The 25,120-nt window shown below is 39.0% G+C and overlaps 1 pseudogene; it reads left to right on the top strand.

Annotated features, from left to right (window-relative positions):
* The first annotated feature begins 646 nt into the window (after nucleotides 1-646).
* On the top strand, nucleotides 647-24,963 carry LOC149256557 (chloroplast sensor kinase, chloroplastic pseudogene; annotated as a pseudogene).
* Nucleotides 24,964-25,120: the final 157 nt, after the last annotated feature.

Genomic DNA, 25,120 nt, shown 5'->3' with positions numbered 1-25,120 from the left:
GTGTGGCCTCAATTTTACCACTCAGGTGAAAGTTAGTAAATTCATACATGAGAATGATGAGTTTGATGACTTATTCACTTCAGCAGAGTTATTCTCAATAGTAAGTCATCTGGAAAGATTCAAATTGCGAGCCGAGAGGATGGACAAATTCTTGGAATATAGGACACAGAGGTGACTAACAGTACCTCTGGATTTATTAAATACTACCCCTATTGTTTAGCAAGTAGAGCATAGCGAGGAGCAGACTATTGAAAAGATTTCCGGAGAAGGTGAAACAAGTGGAAAGACCAGTGAGCCACTTAGCATAGATGTTCATATTGACCCCATCTTGACTAAAGAATGGGAGAAATTTGATCAATAGATCAAAAGCGAGAGCGACCACCAAAAAATTATCACATCAGCATCGCCTGCAACACAATGGCCCATCATTCCTGATAGTGCGATTGAAGGAACACCCAGTAAAGACATAGCTCAGAAAGAGATTGAAATAATCCCTGAAAATCCTTCGGGAGAAATTACATTGAATATTGAGGAAATACCACCCTTGGATGTATTTTACAGTCCAAAACACAGGGTTGTAGTCAAGAGGCAGAGGAAAAAGAGGAAAATAGACTAGACATCATCCACAACTCCTCAATCTGAATTTATGAATGTTTTATGGAAGGATTCAAAGGTCAATCCTTCTGAGGATTTGACTAAGTTATCTCAATTTACAGGGGCATACACAGCTGCTACAATTGATAAGGCAACTGAAGTTAACCAATTGTTCAAAGAAAAGGATCAAAGGATTAATCAGCTTGAAGAACAAGCAGCAGTAGAACAACAGAAGATTAATCGGCTTGAGGAACAGTTGGCAGAAGAAAAACAAAAGAACGAGCAGCTTGAGGTACAATTAAACCTGGAGAAATAGAAGATCGACCAGCATGCCATCCAAAAACAACAACAATTGTCTCAAGAGCTCGAATAGCTTCAATTGACACATCAACAAGAAATTAAGGCTAAAGAGGAGCAAATCACATAGCTACAACTCTATATATAACAGTTCAGAGATTATCCCAAGGTTGAGGAATTTAAAAAGGAAGCCCTAAAGGAAAATAAAGCCTTATCTCAACAATTGAATCTACTTTGCCATAAAATATCTCTTATTGACCCATTATGCATCACAACTACATCACTGATCGATCAAGCAGTTAATACCATATTAGAATTTGAGGATGTAGATGATAAGGTCACAAATTACCTCTCCTGGCAAAGCACAGAGGAAGGAAGAGCTGCTAAACTATCGAAAATTCAAGAGTCACATAAAGAAATATTGTTTTCAAAATGGGAAACACAGCTGATAAAGGCAGAAAGGGCTACCTCCAAGGCCAGGGCTATAATGAATAATGTGATTGAGCTGGTAAATGATAATTTATATGGATCCAATTTAATTTCCAATTGTTCCCCAGGAAATCTTCCAAAGGCGAAAGTGTTAGAAAATCAATGGAAGCAAGATTTGGCCACCAAAGATGAACAGCTCAACAGAATACAAAGCCTTAACTGGGATGTATATTGGTCCTTTTTGGTCAAGCTGCACAGCCAACAAATGACCATCAAATGCCTTGCCAATGTTGTTGATCGCATGATGCCCGAGATTTCAGATGCCACATACACAGGACAACTACACTCCAGGATGAGTCATCCTCCAGAAATTCAAAACATGCTCTCAATTTGTCGGTTGCAGATACAGGAGAAGAAATAGATGTGATGAATCTTTTCAAAGGCAATCGCAATACTATTTTTGCAATTCAAATCCCATATTTTAATGTAGGCAGTTCCAACAACTCTCAGCGAAGAGGTCCTCAATTTGTACAAAAACTAGACTTGAGAAGTTGCACTTCTGCACTTCTTAATTTATTTTTTATAAGCCATGGATCAAGGTTTCAAATTTTTGTGAAATAACTTCAATCAAGACCTGCATTTTTTTATCTCCTTAGAGTTTCTGGAATAAGAAGGTGGAACCAAAATGTTACTTACATAATGAGACCCAAATGCATTCGGTATTTCTATCACTGTTCTTTTTGTCTTGTTCTTTATGTAATTAGCATTCATGATCAAGAAAAATTCAGTCTTAAAATGGGGACATAACAAAAAAGAGTCCTTTAACTCGATCAAACAAGCAATCATTAATGCTCCTGCATTGAATACTCTGAATTTTTCTAGTCATTTTGTTTTGTATACTTTGGCCACTGAAACATCTTACGTTGTTGTTTTAACATAGATCAATGACCAGCAAGTAGAAGCACCCATATCTTTCTTTAGTTCTAATTTGCAAGGTGCTGAGTTCAACTACCCCGAAGTTCAAAAACAAGCTTTCATTGTATTTAAGTCTATTAAACACTTTAGACCATTCCTCCTAAAAACACACATTAAAGTAATAGTCCCATTCTCTACAGTGAGACAATTTCTAGTTCAAAGGGAAGTAAGAGAGAAGAGAACTAACTGGGTAACATCTTTACAAGAGTATGATATTGATATTAAACCAACGAAAATTGTTAGAGGACAAGTTTTTTGTAGGTTATTGGCAAGAGCTTCCAATATTTCAGACCATGAAGATTCAGATAATACTGCACAAGTAAATGAGATAAGTATCATTAATTCTGAATCTCAATTTGCTGATTTGATATTTTACTTGAAAAATGGATATGCTCCCCTAAATTCAATTACAAAAGAAAACGTGCCTTAATATTAAAAGCCAAACACTTTGAAATCATTGATAATGTGTTATTCATGAGAAATTATGATTCAATTTATTAAGATGCCTTGAAAAAACTGAAGCATAAATGGTTTTGCAGGAATTACATGATGGTCCAACAGGTGGACATTTTGGAGGAGACACTACAGCTCACAAAATACTACATGTTGGATATTATTGGTTGACTTTGTTTAAATATTCCCATGACTATGTAAGGAAATGTAAGATATGCCAAACTGCTAGCGGAAGACAAAGGAAACCAACCTTTCCTTTACAACCAGTAAACATTGAGCAACCATTTGAACAGTGGGGGCTTGATATTATAGGAGAGATTGTTCCACATTCTTCCAAGCAACACAGATACATCCTCACGGCCACGAACTACTTCACAAAGTGGGTAGAAGAAATTCCACTAAAGGTAGCCAATTCTCATGCAATTATTTAATTTATTGATCAGTTCATCATTACAAGGTTTGGTTTACCTAACGCACTTATTTTTTATAATGCATCTTATTTTTCTGGGAATAGTATAGTTGAATTTGCTCCTAAGAGAGGTTTTAACTTAAAATACTCTGCAAATCACTATCCTCAAGGAAATGGCTTAGCAGAGTCAACTAACAAGAATCTCATCAAGATTATTAAACGAATTGTTGATCAAAACCAAAAGAATTGGCATAAATCTTTAATATTTGCATTATGGGCAAATCGCATAACTCAGAAGGCCTCAATAGGTACTTCTCCTTTTAACTTGGTGTATGGGAAAGAAGTTGTAATACCACCAAATTTAGCACTCCCATCTCTAGCCCTAGTAAAATTCATTGAATAAATTCCTTCCTCCTCTATTCAATTGAGGTTTGATCAAATCCTTAAATTGGATGAGGAAAGAGAAAAGGCCAAAATTACTCATGCTAAACATCAGCAAGTCATTAAATCTTCTTTTGATGCAAGTTCTGCCGGCTCAAAAACATTATAGATCGGTGATCTCATTTTGAAATGGGACAAAACACACGAAGGCAAAGTTAATCATACCAAATTTCAGAAGATGTGGCTTGGACCATTTCAAATCATTGAAAAGATAGGCTCATCAACGTTTCTACTGCAAGACTTATCAGGAAAGAGAGATTCTCTTCCTGTGAATGGGCTTATCTTAAAGAAATTCTTTTCCTAAGGAGGTAACCCCTTCTTACCTGTACATATTTTTTTATGCAAGCTAGTTTCTTTTAGGAAATAATGTTGTAAATAGTCTACCATTGGCTTTTCACTATTGAAAATATTTTTGAAAGAATATTGTGAATACTTGCTTTCAAAAATTAGAAACTTTCAAGGAAATGATTACAGTTTTGGAAATTAGATAAAACATGAAACTCTGAGATCCTCTTTAAATTTGTGAAATCTTCCAAACCTTGAAAATACAGTAAATCATTTTGAGTTTTATCAGTTGAGAAGGGTTATTTATAAAAAGGTAAAGACTTTCTCCAGCTAAGCATCCACAACTCTAAAATTGTCATCCATAAACTCTTAAGGAGTAAGTCATTCACCCCATCCACTAGGTTTATGATTTTTCAAAGTGTAATTCTAAAATATATCTGATTTAAAAGATAAGAGGTCTCATGACGAGCCTGCTTACCATGTTCATAGGGAACTAACTAAACTGACATTACCAATACTGTATATCAAAACAGGGTAATGGCTTATAATCATAAGACAAGGGGTCTCATTACGAGTCAGCTTGTTCAGTTCAATTACAACCAATGAATGGCATTGTCATCTTCTGGCTCGCAAACCAAGACAATGGCTTTTATTAAAAAAATAAAAAGTAAAAAATAAAAATACATGAAGATATATCTTTTTGGATTTATCTTTCAAAATTTATACTCTTAGATGGATGAGACAATGAATGATTGATGGTTAAAAGGTAGCCCGGTCAAGACTATAGATGTTTGCTGGCAGCAGAGGCACTACCTGTGACAAAAGAGTAAATTTAAAAGCTAAGTTGGAAGAGCCCCCTACTTTATCTTTAACAACCAATCAAAGCTTGAAGAAACCAAAAAAAAAAAAAATATTGATCATAAGGGTTTATAAATGAAATTGCAAAATTGATATTTTGTTTATTCAGAGTAAGGTTTGTTTTATCTAACCAATTCTTAGATAGTTTTCTTTTCCTCAATTGATTCTACTTAAGAAAGTTTTAGAAATTTCATTATTTTTCAGAGATAACTGGTTCTGCCAGTGAATCGCCAATTATTGTGCTATACAACAACCCCCCATTTCAATTTTTATTTTTAGTCTTAAAATGCTAATAAGAAATGGGTCCCCTTTAGAATATAAAAAGCAATAAAAAAATTTAATAAAATAGATTTGCCATATTAGTCATATAAAAGATGCTTTATGAGTATTTAGGATCGCTCATCACAAATCGCAATTCTTTAGAACCCATGAACATCCATTTGGAAAGCTGCGATGCAATCAAAGTCATAGTAAAACCCTCATCGCGAAATTTTAATCAAAATAAGCCATTTATAAAAAAATACGATGTGATATAACTATTGCGTCTCGCACATCATTAATCCCAAGGAATGACTTATGGAATTTCATTGAAACGTTGCGATGTGATAAGGCTATCGCAATCGCATATCGTTGATCCATAGGAAAGCAGCCAAAACACTCCATTGAAAAATTGCGATGCGATATAAATATCGCATCTCCCGCTCTCGATAAAAGCGAGTAATAAATACTATGAATACATGCGGTATAGGGATAAACCAATTATAAAGAAAAAACATGATTTGCCAAGTTCAAAACCCGTCGTCTCCCCATGCCAGCTCAACACTCATCGCAATCACAACAATGCAAAGAAACATTTTGAACGTAGTGCTTGTAACTCCCAATTTTCGATACGCGATGGTGCTACAAATATTAAAATAATACAATCGCTAATCACAAATCGCAAGAGTCACAACACCTGTTCTAAAAAAGGACCGTTATGAAACCTGCGATGCGACATATATTACTTCAGCATTAAAGTTTCACATTATGAGATTACGGTAAAAGCATTAAGGGGCAGTTATGGTTAATTCATTTAAGGATTTCATCCTTGGTGGCTATGTACAATGTAAGATCTTTTGCATCTAATGCGCATAACTGCTTTTAGTCTATAATTTGTGAATTATCTCCTCTCAATTTTTTTGCCTATTATGCTCCTCTTTCTCATTTTGTAGTGTTAATCCAGAATCACACAGTTGGTCAAGATGTCTAAGAAATCTCGAAAGACAAAGGCCCCCATTACAGTGGAAGAAGGACAAGCAAAATTGGTGTTAGTTTCAGATATTACCTGTCAAGGCCTTGGTAAAATCTTATGGGAAGGCATATATGCTTTACTTGAAGTAGAGAATCCAAAGGAGATAGAAGAAGAAGCAACAACTGATGGAACTGATGAAATAGAAAACACTCTCAGTGATTTGGCCAGCTCCTTCCTCCATAGAATAGCAGCCCGTGCAAAAGTTTTACCATATAAGGATCTAGTGAGGTGGGTAATCAAAAGTATTAATATAACAGACAGAGTTTTCTTCACATCCAATGGAAGGATGTTTGGGACATTCAAACCTGAAGATGTCAAGAGGATGTATCACTTGTCGAATCCCCAGCGACACTACAACAAATCATTCCTAGAAGCTTTCGCTAAGGAAAATCAGATAGAGTCAAACCCTATCAAATAGTGGAGACATTTTCAAAACAAGCATAAACATGTATCTTCTGGTATGTACTCTATGGACTCCTTAACATCTTCATATTGTTATGTTCCTGCTATTGTATGTAGGCTCTTTGGAAGCCCCGATTCTGCTAGATTTTCTATAGAAATGGTTCCATTTATAGAAGCAAAGATCAACTCCTTTGTTATGGATTGGGCAACTATTCTATCGGATAAAATGGCCAGTTAAATACTAGATTATAGAAAGAATAGATTCATCACCACCCGAGTTGTGCCCCCATTCTATATGAGTGCTTACATAATGGACACAATCTGTTTTAATTCTGACTTTCCCATCCTAGGTTGGAAATGGACTGTTCAGGATCCAACCCCCATTCATATTTATCATAAGTACTTATGGAAGTTTGAATACAAGAATCATTTATACAAGATTTTCCATGGTTTCATTTTACCCATCCACCAAGCCATCTTTAATAAACCTGTTGCTCAGCTGTCTGACGAGGCTAGCATTGATTTAACTACAATCAGAAGTTGGTTTAGGGAGGATAAGTTCACCTATATTAGGGTTTTTGGTAGTATCACAGATCCTCATGTCCTTCCACTCTACATTCCAGATAAGCTATTAGCTAGGGAAATATCCTACCAGATAGTGGAAAAAGGGATGTCTAGAAACCTTAAAGACTCTAAGAAACAAGTGTGGCCTCAATTTCCCCTCCGTTGTGGCACTTACATATTGCATGATTTTAAACATGCCGAGAAAGAAGCAAAGAAAACAAAGGATCTGAGTCTAGTGGTTATTCCTAAAAGACAATATGATCCAAACAAGGTCGCATTCAATTTCACCACTCAGGTGAAAGTTAGTAAATTCATACATGAGAATGATGAGTTCGATGACTTATTCGCTTCAACAGAGTCATTCTCAATAGTAAGTCATCTCGAAAGATTCAAATTGGGAGCAGAGAAAATGGAAAAATTCATGGAATACAGGACACAAAGGTTACTGACAATACCTCTGGATTTATTAAATACTACCCCTATTATTTAGCAAGCAGAGCATGGCGATGAGCAAACTATTAAAAAGATTTCCATAGAAGGTGAAACAAGTGGAAAGACCAGTGAGCCACTTAGCACAGATGTTCATATTGATCCCATCTTGATTAAAGAAGGGGAGCAATTTGATCAACAGATCAAAAGCCATAGCGACCCCAAAAACATTATCACATCAGCATCACCCGCAACACAACGGCTCATCATTCCTGATAGTGTGATTGAAGGAACACCCAGTAAATACATAGCTCAGAAAGAGATTGAAATAATACCTAAAAATCCTTCAGGAGAAATTACATTGAATATTGAGGAAATACCACCCTTGGATGTATTTTACAGTCCAAAACACATGTTTGTAGTCAAGAGGCAGAGGAAAAAGAGGAAAATAGACTAGACATCATCCACAGCTCCTCAATATGAAATTATGAATTTTTTATGGAAGGATTCAGAGGTCAATCCTTTTGAGGATTTGACTAAGTTATCTCAATTTGTAGGAGCATAAACAGCTACTACAATTGATAAGGCAACTGGATTTAACCAATTTTTCAAAGAAAAGGATCAAAGTATTAATCAGCTTGAAGAACAAGCAGCAGTAGAACAACAGAAGATCAATTGGCTTGAGGAACAGTTGGCAGAATAAAAACAAAAGAACATGCAGCTTGGGGTACAATTAAACCTAGAGAAACAGAAGATCGACCAGCATGCCATCCAAAAACAACAACAGTTCTCTCAAGAGCTTGAACAGCTTCAATTGACACATCAACAAGAAATTAAGGCTAGAGAGGAGCAAATCACACAGCTACAACTCTATATAGAATAGTTCGGAGATTATCCCAAGGTTGATGAATTTAAAAAGGAAGCCCTAGAGGCAAATAAAGCCTTATCTCAACAGCTGAATCTACTTTGCCATCAAATATCTCTTATCGACGTATTATGCATCACAACTACATCATTGATCGATCAAGTAGTTAATGCCAAATTAGAATTTGAGGATGCAGATGATAAGGTCACAAATTACCTCTCCTGGCAAAGCACAGAGGAAGGAAGAGCTGAGAAAGGGCTACCTCCCAGGCCAGGGCTATAATGAATAATATAATTGAGCTGGTAAATGATAATTTATATGGAGCCAATTTAAATTTTTATTGTTCCCCAGGAAATCTTCCGAAGGTGAAAGTATTAGAAAATCAATGGAAGCAAGATTTGGCCACCAAAGATAAACAGCTCAACAGAATACAAAGCCTTAATTGGGATGCATATTGGTCCTTTTTGGTCAAACCGCACAACCAACAAATGACCATCAAATGCCTTGCTGATTTTGTTGATCGCATGATGCCCGAGCTTTCAGATGCCACATACACAGGACAACTACACTCCAGGATGAGTCATCCTCCAGAAATTCAAAACATGCTCTCAATTTGTCGGTTGCAGATACAAGAGAAGAAATAGATGCGATGAATCTTTTCAAAGGCGATCGCAATACTATTTTTGCAATTCAAATCCCAGATTTTAATGTAGGCAGTTCCAACAACTCTCAGCGATTTTTGTGAACAGTTTTTTTTAATTTTATTATAAAACCCCTTTCATGTTATTTTAGAAGGGGTCCTCAATTTGTACAAAAACTAGACTTGAGAAGTTGCACTTCTGCACTTCTTAATTTATTTTTTATAAGCTGTGGATCAAGGTTTCAGATTTTTGTGAAAGAACTTCAATCAAGACCTGCATTTTTGTATCTCCTTGGAGTTTTTGGAATAAGAAGGTGGAACCAGAATGTTACTTACATAACGAGACTCAAATGCATTCAGTATTTCTATCACTGTTCTTTTTGTCTTGTTCTTTATGTAATTAGCATTCCATTTAATTTGCTATTGTTGATGTATTAACATGCTTCAAGCAACTCTATATTATGTCACTTCTGAATGATTTAGAATTGTTATATTAAAAGATATATGTCAGCAATAAATATTAGTATGTCATGCGATATGTTTTTTACAATTACTTTGTTTAATTTCTTAAACAAAGTAATCATTATTTAAATGCATCTTTCTATGGATAAGTAAATCATCTATATGATTATTTGTCTGCTAGGAATCATCAAGAATCACATTGTTATGAGATTACCCAGGTTATATAGATATATTTGTATATTTTAGAGTTATAGATTAAATCACCTATCATCTTTGTTATACATTTAAAACACTCATTCATCAAACCATACATTATTGGGAAACTAGTCCCATAACATCTAGTCGGAGCCACCACACCAAACGGAAAAGGAGTTGTACTAAGGTTCGGACCGGGTGGTTAACCCCAATGTTGGTTCTATGATTTTAGAGGCATCAACACTACCCAATGCCGATTTGTTCAGAGTAGAAGCAATACCAGATTACCTAGAAGAAATCGCAGCTTTCCTAGCTACAGGGAAATGTTTGGATGAATACATAGCTACGCAAAGATGACACATGGTCGTGCGAGCAACCGATTACCAACTAATTGCAGGGCACATATAAAAATTGGGCTTGGATCAAGTGTTGCAGTGATGTATCTTTCACCACAAATGACATGATGTGTTATGGGAGTGTCATTCAGGAGTTGTGGGTGGCCACGTAGGAGGGAAAGCCATTGCGTTGAAGGTGTTGCATGCAGGGTTATGGTGACCAATGATCTATAAATATGCAAAAGAATATGCAAAAGGATGTGATGTGTGCCAGAGGGTTGGGAATCCATCACATCGCGACGAACTCCCACTACAGCCGGTACGTTCCTTACAGATATTTTAAAAATGGGCAGTTGATTTCATATGGCTGATCAATCCGTCGGCGCGTCACATTCAGGCCATGTACATAATCACAGCGACGGAATATCTCACCAGATGGGCCAAAGAATCATTGGTGAAGGACTTCACAGTAGATATAACCGCAAGGTTAATATTTGATAATATCATCTCACGGTTTGGGTGCCCCAGTAGCCTAACCAGTGACCAAGGAACTCATTTCATCAATGAAACAGTTGCTTCTCTGCTGAAAAACTTCATGATACAACATCACAAGAGCAATCCATATCACTCGTAGGCCAATGGAACTATGGAAGCATTCAACAAAATACTAGAGAAACCATTAACTAAGGTGTGCTCAGCTAATAGAGATGATTGGGATGAGAGGGTGTCAACAACATGATGGGCATACCACACAATAGTGAAGGGACTACACAAATCGACACCCTTCCAACTAGTGTATGGACAAGAATTCATGGTGTCGGAAGAGTTTGCAATCCCAAGCATCTTTATCGCCTAGGCCACCAAAATGACATAGGAGGCATCACTCCATAAGTGATTGTGTGTACTGGAACTAGATGAAGCAAGGTTCCTAGCATATTTTCACTAATCGGTCGAGCAGAGAAGGAAGAAAGTGTGGCATGGCAGACACATCAAGAAGAAAGCATTTACATCAAGGGGAATGTTCTATTATATGACAGCAAGTTCCAGAAGTTTCCAAGCAAACTACAGATGCACTAGTTAGGCCCGTTCATAGTTGCAGAAATCAGGGAGTCTAGAGCTATCAAGCTCACGCAACTAGATGGAGTATTGTTACTAGGTTGGGTGAATGGCGCATGCCTGAAACCCTTCCACGCATCAAATATTGACATTCACAATTGATTGGGTCTCTGAAAGGGGATCATAAGTAGGATTAGGAGAAGTCAGTAGGATTCAGTTAGTTGGTCGTCATTTACTATGTCGAGTATTTAGTTTCGGTTCTTTCTTATTCTTTAACAAGCAATGATCAGTCAGTCAACAAAATATTTCCAATAAGGATCTGGGACTTCAGTTCAGTTGCAGCTTCAATGTCACAACACCGTCACTATTTGTGGTTGGGGGGGTAAGTCACACATGTTAGGAGTCCTTTCCGTAATAATTAGACAATAATTTATGTGTCAACCTAGATTTCCATAAAATATTTCCCATTATAGAAAAAATTGATTCCTAAATGTTTTCCATTATGATAGCACAATTACCCATCAACTCCACCTTGTCTTTTTCAGAAGTGTGTCAACCAAGTCAGGTCTAGCTCAGTCGATGGCAAAGTAACGCATTCGAGTCTACACAAGGAAATTAATTGTAGTAATTAGTTAGTGAGTCTCATCAGAAACATCGTGTCGAGCTGGTCTACTTATTTTGCATGGCAATGCCAAATTTCTTAGAGTTTGAAGCTAAGGTGATAGAGTCACTCCAGTCACAGTCAATTTCTCAGAGTTGTCATCCAAGAAATTGCTATCATCCACCCGTAATTTCATTCTATCAACGGAATTCCAGCATGAAAAAACAAATTATTTCCATTCTCGAAGTTGGGTTGGACACAAGGATTTCAGTTGCAGAGCCGCTCTATGGAAAATACGATAAGGCCACACTCGTCGACAATGATTTTTCAAATTATTTTCAATTCTCGGTCCTGAAGTGAGAAGTATATACAAAGACAGTAAAAAACGAGGACGAGACAACAACAGTCAATGTCAGGAATGACTGCAGGGGAATTTAGCATCCACATTGTTACATTTTAGGGGAATTTAGTGCAATGTAGTGCACTAAATTGTTGATCAGCGGGATGTACGGCGGGTCGGTCTGGTTGGATGATTCATGCAATTGATATTCAGAGAATTACATGTCTATCAGCAATGGGGGATGTAGTTTCTATAGCGTTCCAGACAAATTCGATAAGAGAAAAGAAAGAGGGAGATGTAGACGACTATTCCAATTACAACACCAAGAAGGGAGAAAAGGGATCATGCATCGACCTCATCAACAAGAACAAAATTAAGTTTGCTTGTTACATCATTACAGGGGAGTTGATGTGCCATTTCTCAAGGAACAAGTGCACGTTGGACATGATATTAGTCATAGAGCACCATACAGAGGGCGCCCAACTAAACCAGTGCATGTTTCTACTTAATGAGTTGTTTCAGGCCTATGAATATGTTTACAAATGAAGGCCCCAACAGGGAAGATTAGAAACTAAAGGATGACTAGAAACCGCTCTGAAAGCCTCCATTCTCGACACTCTAAATGATGGGTACACATTGATGCAATAGGTTCATGACTGGTTCGGCAGCCTGGAAAAGAAGAATCAACCAATCTACCCACTCTGCCATAGAATTAATCAGCTCCTTGTAGACATCAGGAGCTCTAAGGACAAGGATCAGCGGGAGAAGTTCAAAGCAAAAGTCGCCTCTCTGGAAGTCCACGTCCAGCAAATAGAAGATGAATCGGCCAAGATAAAACAGAAGCTTTTTGATCTCTGACCCCCATTCTGAACTCATGTCAACGCCTTTCAAGAGCTCGATGAAGAAATGAAGGAACTATGGGCTTCCCTACTAATGACTCAGCCAACCCAAAAAACGTCTAGCACGACGACAGAGTTCATCAAGCAAGCAGTGGAAATCACCAGACCCTAGCAAGCAGCAATGGATAACTACGCTCAATTCCGCCAAGGGACAATTGTTGTTGTGCCGAAGTTGATACCTTCATTTGAAAAGGAAGGCTAGGAAGAAGCAGCAGCAGAAGCGCCAGGGGAAGCACACGCAATAACAATAGTACAGGAACCAACAGAAATGTCAACAACACCGACAACACCAAGGGAAGATTGACTCAGAGACAAGTTAATGGACTGTGGTCGGGGCCTGTTAGGGCCTTCATTTTGAGATTTTGTGGAGAAATAAGTTGAGAAGTGGCGAAGATGACCGTTGGGGAGCTGTGGAGTTGATAGCCAAGGGAAGATTAGAAACTGAAGGATGACTAGCGGTCACGGAGGAGTGGTGGGAAGAAGTAGGGACAACCGAGCGAGGAAAGAGACAAGGCAATCGAGCAAAAGGAAAGAAGAACTGGCAATCTAAGCAGATGGGAGGAGATAAAAAGTAGAAGAAAGAGCAAAGGAGGGTTGTTGCTAGTCAGTAGAGCAAGTCTGTAATAGTTCTAGTCTTCCTATGTTGCAGAGTAATGTAAAAGACTCCATGATCCTATTTGTACAAGTTTATGTTGGTTGTGTGATTTCTACTGTTAATGATCAGGCCTTGAGCCTTATGTACTGCATTATGTTATGTTAATGGAGAATATTGTTCCATAACCACCTTGTGTCTTTGATCATTGTGTTAAATCTTTAAAAAAATTAATGAATGTATCTAATTAGATAGTTTCCTAATATAGCATGAGTAGATCATTGCAATCTGGTTACTTTTTTTCCCCCGAGTAAAAATCGTAATTTTATATTAATTTGAGAAAAATACATGTTGTAGATGCCAACCAAACATATGAAGAGGGTTAGGCCAAAGCCTTCAAAAAAATATATGTTTGTACAAAATTACCCAAGAGGGTATAGTGTAGCTGATTGGAAATATATATATATATATATATATATATATATATATATACAGGGAAATAAAGAGCATAATATAAGAGTCTGATAATATCAAAAAAAATAAGAATGCATTAGGGCCTATCATCCCCCTGAAATATCTGATCTATGTATGGCTAATGGTAATACTAGTAGTGATCATCCTCCCATTGTTCATTTATTAGCCATAGACCCCTGGGTTGGACCGCGGCCTCCTTGGATAACTAGTTGGCAATCTGATTACGTTCCCTATAAATATGATGACAAGAAATATAATCAAATTGTGATTTTAAAAGTATGGCTTCATCCAATATGTTCCTGAGTGAGTGCACATGACATTTATTTGTGTTATTGAACCAATTTATAATTATTTTGGAGTCCCCGAAAATCTGTAGGTGTCTTCAATCATGATCCAAAGAAAAATGAAGAAAATGTCTAAGAGTGATGAGTTCAGCAAAGTTCTTTGTACCAGCCCCCAGGTCCATCTAGATACGGAAAATATGACTGTCAGATATATGCAATAAAACACCCCCCCACATCCTTGATCTTGTGCAGATCCATCAAAGTATGCCTAGGGGTGATTTTGGTCTATATCTTTAGGTGTAACAGCATGGACAGGAGGAGTGTGTTCCTTGTCGGGGATTTCATGGAATGAGTTTATAATCTAGGCGAATGAAAGAGGCTACCGGGCATCTTTATCTATAAATATGATACCATTCCTATTCAACCAAAGTGACCAACAAATAAGAAGGGGGAGGTTGCATGCTTTCTGGTTCGAGGACTGAATCCACCAATGATTCCGAGCATCCAAAATGTTATCTCCATGCTATCTCTGAGTAATATATACTAATAAGAGAACCTATTCCCATAAATTGACAGTAGCAGGGTAGATAAGAAAGAGGTTTTCATTCTTCAGCTTGATGACAGAGGACGTAGCAGGAGGGACCATAAAAAGACCTTTTCTTCTTATTTTCCCCAGTAGGAATTTTGTTCATTAGAACATTCCACATAAACAGCCTGGTATGTGAGGGGACTTTGAGTTTCCAAAGGGTGCACCACCATCCAGCCAACTCAAGTGGCTTGTGTGCAGCATAAATAATAGGATAGCCTTCTTTTGGGGAATAATTTATGTGCGTTGCAGGTGCCCAAATGAGTTCATCTTCCTCCTCTAAGATACGAACATGTGATTCAGTCAAAGCGGAGGTATATCCCACCCAATCATGTTTCCATTGGACAAGGATTCCCGGAACATCAGCTGATTTCCAAGCTTGTGCAAATATGGTGGAATTCTCTGAATCGGCAATATGGGAAATCAAGTTGATGCCTCGATCATTTAGGAAATTAATAAGATCAAGGGGCAGCCTGTACATGTTGTCGCATCTTGTCCAAGGGTCCATTCTGATGCACACTGATATGCTAGATTTAATACACCATACAAGGCCATCTCTGATAGTGGGAAGGGTGTAGAGAACAACCCTCCATATCATCGAAATACCAGCTCTCTACGAGGACGAGAGTCAAATCCAATCCATAATATGAAGAGGCCATATGTATTAGTGATCGATCACATCAGTCTAAAGCCTGTGTGTCATGAGAACATGCCAACCCATCTTGGCTGCAAGAGAATGTGCAAAGGAGGATAGGTCCTTCAATCCCCAGGCACCCCATTTCTTTGGAAGGGCGATGTGACTCTAGCCCACCCAAGCAAAAGGCCTCCCCTCCTTGAAACCATTCCACAGGAGTCTACAACAGATTTTTTGTATCCAAGATAGGATTCCTTTGGGAATCTGTTGAGGGCCCCGAGGTCGGGTCAACAACAAGGGGGATACCCACCCGGTCCGGAACCTGGTTGGCGGCTCCTTGCCCGTTTGGAGTAGCGGGTCCGACTGGGGGTAATGGGACCAGTTTCCCAATGTGATGGGTGTGTGTGTGTGCGTAGAGTCTGATGGTATTAATCTAAGGAAGGGGGGGAAGGATTCTTCTAATCTAGTCTTAATTCTAACTGCTAAATTAACTCTATGCTAATGTAATCTAATGAAAAAAAATACATCTAATCTATGCTAACCCGGGGTGTTTCTCTTTTGTTATGCGATCTAGAAAGATTTCTAACAGCAGCCGGTAATAAAGATCATTCAACTGATATCAGAATATAAATCAATAAAGATAAACCATTCTGCATAAGAAGTTAGGCAGAGTAGTTGTGAACAGCATATCGCATAATCAGTTTTCTATATGTTAAACATAAATAAATGACCCCACCGTACAGAAGTGCCAAATGGTAATACAGACATTCATGCAATAACATATAAAGAACTCAGACACATATCACTTTAGGAATACTAGCAGAATCTAGCCAAGAGATAAAAGTACCATTTATGACTAAGTTCACTAATAAACTTCAAGTAACAATGATTTATTTCTACTTCTTCTAACATCTGCTAAGAGTACAGAAGTGCAACATCAGTAACAGATATTAAAATGCAAACATAAATAAATCTCGATCCATCCATTCATCAAAAACCTCCTCTGAGGGTGCAGAAGTGCATGTTCTGAGGATAAGTTTTTTGACAGATTTCCGGACCCTTCTCCAAAAACCATGAGAAGGGTTAAATACTACTAACTAATCAATATTAATTACATGAAATTAGGGAATCGGCCTCAAATGACCGCCCTTCTACTAAAAGCAACTTTATTTCTAAACTTAAAATCTAATTTCTGACCGTTTCTGTATATTCTCTTTAGTGTTGTCAACAGTGTAATGCTTTCCTGGGAAGAGTCGGCTAGCCGCCTTCTTGTTTCGCTCGGGAGATAAAAGTGGAAATAGCAGGAGCTGGCACTTCCTTCCGGCAGACCAGAAGATATTTTCGAAAACCTTTCTCTAGCTGGGTGTATTCGCCGCGTGTATACTTAGCGTGTCCCAGTTTCTTCTCGAACTGATTTTGCTGTTGCCGTTTTCGGTTTCTGGTCGTGCGAATGACTGAGTGGGTTAAGAGTCGTGCTGCATGGGCAACTCCCTGTGTCGAGAATTTCTTTCGTTCTTTGTTCCAGGTTTCCCTGAAGCGTTCTCCTTCTCATGCGCTTCTTTCTCTGCTTCACTAAGTCTTAGCTTCAGGATCTTTTCTGAATATGCTGCTTTTGTGCGCCTTTGACTCTGAGTCCCGGATAGTCTAATTTCATCAGTGCCGGTTGGCTGATAGCCTGGAATCCGCGGTTCTGCTGCATGTGGCATGCACTTTGCGAAAGCATTCTCTCTTTGTTGATTGGCGCTTTCCTCTTTCCTTCAGATGTTTCCTGCATATAAACTTATATCAGTTGCGTGTCTTGCAGTCTACGCAAAGGAGAAGTGAAATGGAAAGACTTGACGTGAAAGCATTAATCTCTAATGAATACATAATTCTGACATCCATCATCACTTGACTCTTCGATAAATGTAACGCAATCATTCCTAGATACTTAAGCATGCGGTCATTAAATTATTTCAAGGCGCGCGCTTAATGCATGGGTCTATCGTGTGGTAAGTCTTTTCAGATCGCAGGTCGCAGATCGCAGATTGCTACCATCGCAGATCGCAAATCGCAAATCGTAAATATCGCAAGTTCTCGTTTAATGGTTACGTCGTATAACGTAATGCTTGCGATTTGCGATATCGCAAATCGGCGATCGCATTGCTCGAAGGTTTTTCTTTTAAGGGGCGCGTGTGAGGTATGCGATGCGATGAACTTCGCATCACAATTTCGCAATATTTGTTTTTTGCGCTCGAGTTATGCTTCGGCCTTTCTTTGCGATGCGATTTGAGCCTTAGGGAGAGAGATACAAAAACTTTAGAAAAAGTATTTTTTTTGAGATTTTTCGTTCAGGGTCCCCTCTTCGCTTGACGTTATTGCTAATGTCAAGTAAAAAAAAAGGGGGGGTTGTTGGTGACCACAACAATGGCGATTCACTGTGAAGAACCAGTTATCTCTGCTTGTTCTATTGCATTTTCACTTCCAAAACAGAAAAGTTTTCTTATGCCTGAATTTTGTTATGGACAGATAGAGTATTACCTTTTATCCTGTCAATAATGCTTCGTCACAACTTCTTATTTGATTCTGATTGTTTGTTTCCCCTGGGTTATTTTTTGTATTCATACCTAGTCATTACTCAGTCTCCTCAAAGACAAAATAAGGTCTTCTCTGCGTACTGGCTTTGTAAAGTATGCTCATTTGTCGCAGGTAGAGCCTCTGCTGCCCGCAGGCGTCCATAGCCTCGACAGGGTTACCATGTTATCCAGCAATGATCCTTTTTCCTGCTTGAGGTCATTTACAACATTCCAGAGAAAAATCCTTTTGACACTTTTTCTTTCTTTTTTGATTTTTTATTCTCTAAAGAACAATGTCTTGGTTTGGTGGCCAAATTATGATACAGTCATTCACTTGATTTATACCTTTTGCTGAACAAGCTGGCTCGTGATGAGACCCCTTGTCTTTCGATTGCACAATCTTGAGTCGTTGCCCTGTTTTGGTAGACAGTAGTGGCAAAGTCAGCAAGTTATAATATCTGTGATCATGATAAGCCGGCTCGTGATGAGACCTCTTATTCTTTGAGATATAGTGTTTTCTTGGATTGTCTCTCTGGATGCTGCGATTTTCCTTAGCAGGGAGGAAGTCATTGTTTTTCCTTAAGAAAGCTCTGGACAACAATAATAGAGTTTTAAGAACAGCAGTTTTGCAGAGAATACCTATTTTGCTATCGATGATACCTTTCATAGCATTGGCATAAAACAATTTTTGCCAAAAGTTACTCTCATCCCAGGTTTCTTTGTGAAGCTTGAAACTAACATCATATTCAGGTTAAAGCTAACTCTATTTGTCAATAATAAAAGTCAGATTTTTCGAAAAGTTTTGCTATTTATACAAGTGAAATCAAAATCTGATACAGAAATGGTATGTTTCTTTATGAATACTATTTATGATCATTTACAACCAGCCCTATCTATGAAAAATGAAAACTAACATGAAAATTTAAAACTATCCTAAAAAAACAGAAGGATGACCTTCTATGGGAAATACATTTTGAGGATTTGTCCGTTTACAGGCAGAGAATCTCTTCTGCCTGTCAAGTCCTGCAACACAAAAGTCGACGGGCCTATGACTTCTACGATTTGAAAAGGACCAAGCCATAGCTTCTGGAACTTCGTATGTTTACCCTTTTCTTCGTGAGCCTTATCCCACTTCAAAACTAGATCACCCATCTGGAAGTTTTTTCTGGTCTTTATGTTCGAGTCAAAAGAGGATTTTATCAACGCTTGGTGGTGAGCATGGGTTTTCTTGGCCTGTTCTCGTCGTTCTTCTAACTTGATTATCTCCATTTGCCTTAGTTGTAAGGGAGAAGTAGGTACTTCATCAATGTGTTGTACTAAGGACAAAGAGGGAATGAGTAAGTGAGTAGGAAGAACTGCTTCTCTCCTGTAAACCAAATTAAAGGGAGAAGTCCTGATAGAGGCTTTCTTGGTAATTATGTCTGCCCATAAGGCGTTTACCAGCGCTTTGTGCCAATTTTTTTGGTTTTGGTCAACTGTCTTTTTGATAATCCTGATTAGGTTCTTGTTTGTTGATTCAGCCAACCCATTACCTTGCGGATAGTAGTTGGCAGAATACTTCAGTTTGAACCCTCTTTTGAGCGCGAACTCAGTCATGGTATTTCCAGAAAAATATGAAGCATTATCAAATATTAAGGCCGTTGGCAATCCAAACCTAGTAATGATAAACTGATCTATGAATTCAACAATGTTTTCAGAATTAGATGTCTTGAGAGGAACTGCCTCTACCCATTTAGTAAAATAGTCGGTTGCAGTGAGGATATACCTATGCTGTTTAGAGGAGTGAGGAACGATCTCACCTATTATGTCCAGGCCCCATTGGCTGAACGGCTGTTCGATGTTAACCGGCTGCAGTGGCATGGATGACTTCTTTTGTTTTCCTGCAGCAGTTTGGCAGACTTGGCATTTTCTCACGTGATTGTACGAGTCTTTGAACAGCGTGGGCCAGTAGTATCCTGCACGTAAGATCTTGTGTGCGGTGGCTTCTCCAACATAGTGTCCACCTGCTGGTCCATCGTGGAGTTCCTACAAAACCTTTTCGGCTTCAATTTTCTCAAGACATCTAAGAAGCACAGAATCATAGTTACTTTTAAATAAGACATCATTTACGAGCTGGTATTGTTTAGCTTTTAACCTCAGGGCTCTCTTTTTTATGTGATCCAGGTGAAATGGAGCATATCCGTTCTTTAGGAAATAAATGATGTCGGCATAAAATGATTCTGCGTCGTTTAGGCTTACCTCATACGCGTGTACCTCTTGAGGTGACTCTTCGGGGATTTGCGATGCTCCAGCTAACATCTTGCAGAAGCCTTGGCCTCTTACGATGTGTGCCGGCTTGATTTCCAGGTCGTATTCTTGCAAGGCGGTGATCCAATTCGCTCTCTTTTCGCCCACGTCTTTCTGAATCAGGAGGTTTCTTACCACCGGGAATGGTACTATGACCTTGGTATGGGCCTTTAGCAAGAAGGGTCTGAAATATTTGACTGCTTTAAAGACGGCATATGCCTGTTTTTCTACGTCCGAATATTTCAGCTCAGCACCTTGTAAGTTTGAGCTAAAGAATGCGATTGGGGCTTCTGCCTTTTCTTTGTTTGCCTGGGTCAAGATCGCAGCATAAGAATGCTCTGAGGCAAACGTGTATAAGACAAATGGTTCTGAAAAATTTGGGGTTGCTAGGGATGGAGCGTCGATGATGGCTTGTTTGATTAAGTTAAACACTTCGTGCTCGTCTAGACCCCATTTAAAGTTTGAATTCTTTCTTATCATTTTTTGTAAAGGAGAAATAATAAGTGAAAAATCTGGGACAAATCTTTTCACAAAATTGATCTGTCCTAGGAAAGATTGCATGGTCTTTTTGTTATGGGGCATGGATATCTCGGAAATTTCTTTGATTCTGGCAGATTCGATGTGAATGCCCGATTTGGACACTATGAATCCTAGCAATTTTCCTTCACTCAACGCGAAAAAAGACTTCTTCGGGTTAAGCGAGATTCCATACCTTAAACATCTTTGAAAGATTTGCTTCAAATCTCTGAGATGGTCGCTTCGTTTTTTGGAGTACACAGTTATATCATCCAGGTAAATCACTACTGATTTATTGATTAACCCTTTGAACGCAATATCCATAGCTCTTTGAAAAGTAGCGCCGGCGTTGATCAGACCGAACGGCATCTTTCGATACGCGTAGGTACCCCATTTAGTTCGGAAGGTGGTTTTTAGCTGATCGTCTGGGTGTACCAGCACTTGATTATATCCTGAAAATCCATCCAGGAAAGACATCAATTCTGAGCCTGCTACAGCCTGTAATATTTGCTCCATAGGTGGGAGGGGAAAATTGTCCTTCTGACAGGCTTTGTTGAGATTCCGAAAATCGATGCAGATTCTAATATCTCTGTTTTTCTTCCTAACAGGTACCATATTGGATACCCATTTGGAATGTCTGACCGGGAAAATTATTCTGGCTCTCAACAACTTATTCAGCTCAATTTTTATCTGATTTTCCAGGTTGGGGTGGATTTTTCTGAGCTTTTGTTGGACGGGTTTCTCGTTATCGATCATCGGGATAGTGTGCTGAATGATAGAAGTGTTATAAGTTTTCAGCTCATCGTAGTTCCAGGCGAAGACGTTTTTGTACTGTCGTAGAAGACGGATGTATGCTGATTTTTCTTCAGGAGCTAGGCCTTGGCCTAGATTGACGTTTTGGGGTTTCTCGTTGGTTCCTAAGTTCACTGATTCGTAGTTCAGAGTTGAACTGTAAAGTTTTGCATTAGCTGACCTTTTGAACTGACTTTTTAAGTCATACAAATCTTCTAATTTGACCACTGATTTGGGTATAGCGTTATCAGTGCTACTTTGTTGTATTTGGTGGTCATGACAGTCCTCGTCGATTATCTGGTTTGAGTAGGATCCTTCGGAGGTAAGGAAACTTACGATGTCTGGGTCGTCGTTGAATACTCTCCAGTTGGTGATGTTGTCAGGAATAGACGGTTTAAAAATTAATTCTATCGAAAACCTATCTGGCCTAAAGTCTTCGGAGGGAATGAGTCTGGAGGCTACGTTTGCTAGCAGGTCTGCGCTTGCATTGTGAAGTCTTGGGATTGATGAAATATTGAATGCTGTAAAATGTGCAGTGAGATCTTGCACTAAAGATTGGTAGTGCTTTAAATGACTAGACAGGCAATGTATGGTGTTACGTACCTGTTTGACGACGATCTCGGAATCTCCAAAGACTTGAAGATATTTGACGTTGGAGCCGATTGCTTTGTATAGGCCTTGCACCAAGGCTTCGTATTCCGCTGTGTTGTTCGTGCAATCGAACTCCAGTCTGCATGTGAGCATGGTCTTATTTCCGTCTGGGCTAATCAAGACGCATCCTGCTCCCGCTCCCTCGTTGGACTTAGAGCCATCAAAATATAATTTCCAAAATAAAGAAGTATTTACAGGGTTATCTAAGAAACTAACACATTTTGAATCATCAGTCTGGGAAAAGTTTTCTACTTGGGATACGACTAAATTTTCTAAATATGGTGATATGTGAGCATTGAAATTCCAAGGAAAGAGTCTACCGAATAGTTGCCTATGATGCTGCTGTTGTATGCTATGGCTTCGTTCTCTCCCTCCAGGTCCGTCACTATGTACTTTTGGTGCAGTTCTCGTTCAACCTTTATTTGATTTGGCTTCCCGTTGAAGGGTAACCACATGTGCGACCAGTCAGTCGAAAAATATCCGTGGAGCTTCTCGGACGAATCCCTGCTAAGAATTAGACCATAAAATTCAGGGATGTCAGCAACTAGAATATCGATGACCTGGCACACCTTGGGGTTGGACGATAGTCTTATATTCACTTGATTTACTTCGCCTATCACTTCGACTTGTGATCGATCAAGTTGAACTATGCGTACTGCGGATTTTTGCGGTTGAACATTAAGTTTGGCACATATTGACTTGGGTAGAATATTGGTTGAAGCACCAGAATCAACCAAGCAGTTATGCACGTTTCTGTTAAAGATCTCGTAAGTGAGGAGGAAAGGGGGAGTGTGAGATCTAGACCTCCCTCCAATCAAGGCGATGTCATTTGGATCGATTTTATTGATCGCGTTGATTGGGGGTCTTCCTACATTATGAGAAGCTATAGCTGTAGGTAGAGGCGCAGTAGGTACGGCGTGTAACTCTTTCATCATGATCTTCTGTTGGTGTTTCAATTTGCTCAGCTCGTACAGGGTGATATTAGCCCTAGTCTTCTTCATGTCGTCGATGATGTTATACTCCATTTCATCCGACACTATTAGTGTCTTTGATGGAGGCGATTTCTCTGATTGGACTGGGCTAAATGAGGTCGCTTTAGGGGTTGTCTTCTTCGTTGCGACCTTTTCTCTTGCTGGAGGGCTTGCGCCCTTCTGTTTTGGGGTAGTCTGGGGAGGATCAAGTTGATTTCTGCTTCTTGTACTAATCGGAAGTGCTTCTTGATCTTCCTCTTGTGGGAGGATGAAATCCCACATTCCTTGCAGTTCCACCACTTCTTCATCGTCGGTATGCGTTTCAGCGGTGTTCTCTTCTTCTTCTTCTTCAGATTCCACGTTAGAGACCACGCTAGGTGGCTTCATCTCTGTTAGACTCCGTCTCATGTCAGAGATAGATTCTTCTTCAAAACCCTGTTTTGAAGAAGAAATCATTAATGTGTTGTTTAAATTTGTGTAATTTATGCTCCAGCTCTTCAACTGGCAGCGTCTTCAAACTCCTACCTCTGCAAATGCACAAAGAAAACAAAGTATACATCAGACTCTACTGTTGATGAATTTGGTCAGGTTTTATCTTCATATGGTTTCAACTATCATGGCACACAAGCAAGTTTACGCTCGGCTCGACAAGTGGAGGATATACCAGAACATAATGTGCTTGTTGTACCAATGATTAAATATTTATTCTTGGTCGGGTTGCTTGTGGCAGAGCATGCAAGCATTGATCCTGGAAACATTTGGTCACCTGGAAAAGAAGTTGAACAGTCGTCCTCTGCTTTGGGAATGGAGAGAGAGAAAATAGAGCCTTTTCACCAAGACAAACAGATGACATTACCCTCCTCCTTTACCACAGAACAAAAAGCACAGGCAATTAAAATTGCACGCACGTTAGTTGTAGCCTATGTAATGGATCAGAGAGCATTATTACTGCAGCAAACGTCTTGGCAGAAAGGTGTAAGAATGAGCAATCTCATGGAGCAAATTCATGAGTCTCTTTCAAGTATCAGGACTAAGCAAAATACTAATACCACATCTGAAGAGAAGTGAGATACCACATGATCTATTGGAAAATATACTAGTGCAAGGGGAACATATGAAAGGTCTCCTACAGGAATTGCAAGATGCCTTTTACTATACCAAGGCCAATTTAGTTCGTTCAAATCCTTTCTCAAGGCTAGGACGTGCATTCTCTGACTATGATGACCATGCAAAAAGCACTGCATTCTCTTTGGGGTCGAAAATAAGAGAAGATTTGGAATTTCCCATGCCTCCTCTTGCTCTTGCAGCATTGCAACAATCTAATATCAGGCCTTGCAATGTCTCTAAGCTCTTATCAGAACTGGTGAATGCTGGAGATGCTTTAGCTCACAGCCAGCAGCAAACATTGCAGTTGATAGAAAGCACTCCTTTATTTGCAAGCTGCAATTGAAGAAACTGCATTACGGCAAGCATTAAGTAATTTATTGGACAGTGCATTGCTGCGAGTACAAGCTACAGAAGCTCCAGGAGGCGGAGTGCTTGTGGTGATTGATGACAATGGACCTAACATGAGTTTAATGACTCAAACACATTCTCTGGCTACATTCGGGTCAGAACTCTCTTTGGAAGCTAGAGCTCAAGACAATATTGCATGGAACTTTGTAGCTGGAATAACTATTGCTCGGGAAATTTTGGAACATTATGGTAGTGTCCTTCGTATGTTGTCTCCTTCTTTACCGAATGCATTGTTAGGGGCCTTTTACCCATCACAAGCTATTCTCTGGACGCCAATCGAGAAATGAATGGGCATCTCCAAGTTTGGTTGACATACAGGGGGATGATGTGCATACAGCGGATGAATATAGTGCATCGAGATCAGAAAAGTGCAAATTGTCTTGTTGACAAACATTGGACAGTTAAATTCTGCGACTTTGGTCTTTCCCGGCTAATGACAGAGCT

This window comes from Pinus tabuliformis, chromosome 7 (assembly GCF_031772625.1).
Source record: "Pinus tabuliformis cultivar Carrire ecotype Pingquan chromosome 7, CPIR1, whole genome shotgun sequence".
Lineage (NCBI taxonomy): Eukaryota > Viridiplantae > Streptophyta > Pinopsida > Pinales > Pinaceae > Pinus > Pinus tabuliformis.
This window is presented reverse-complemented; position numbering and strand designations above follow the sequence as displayed.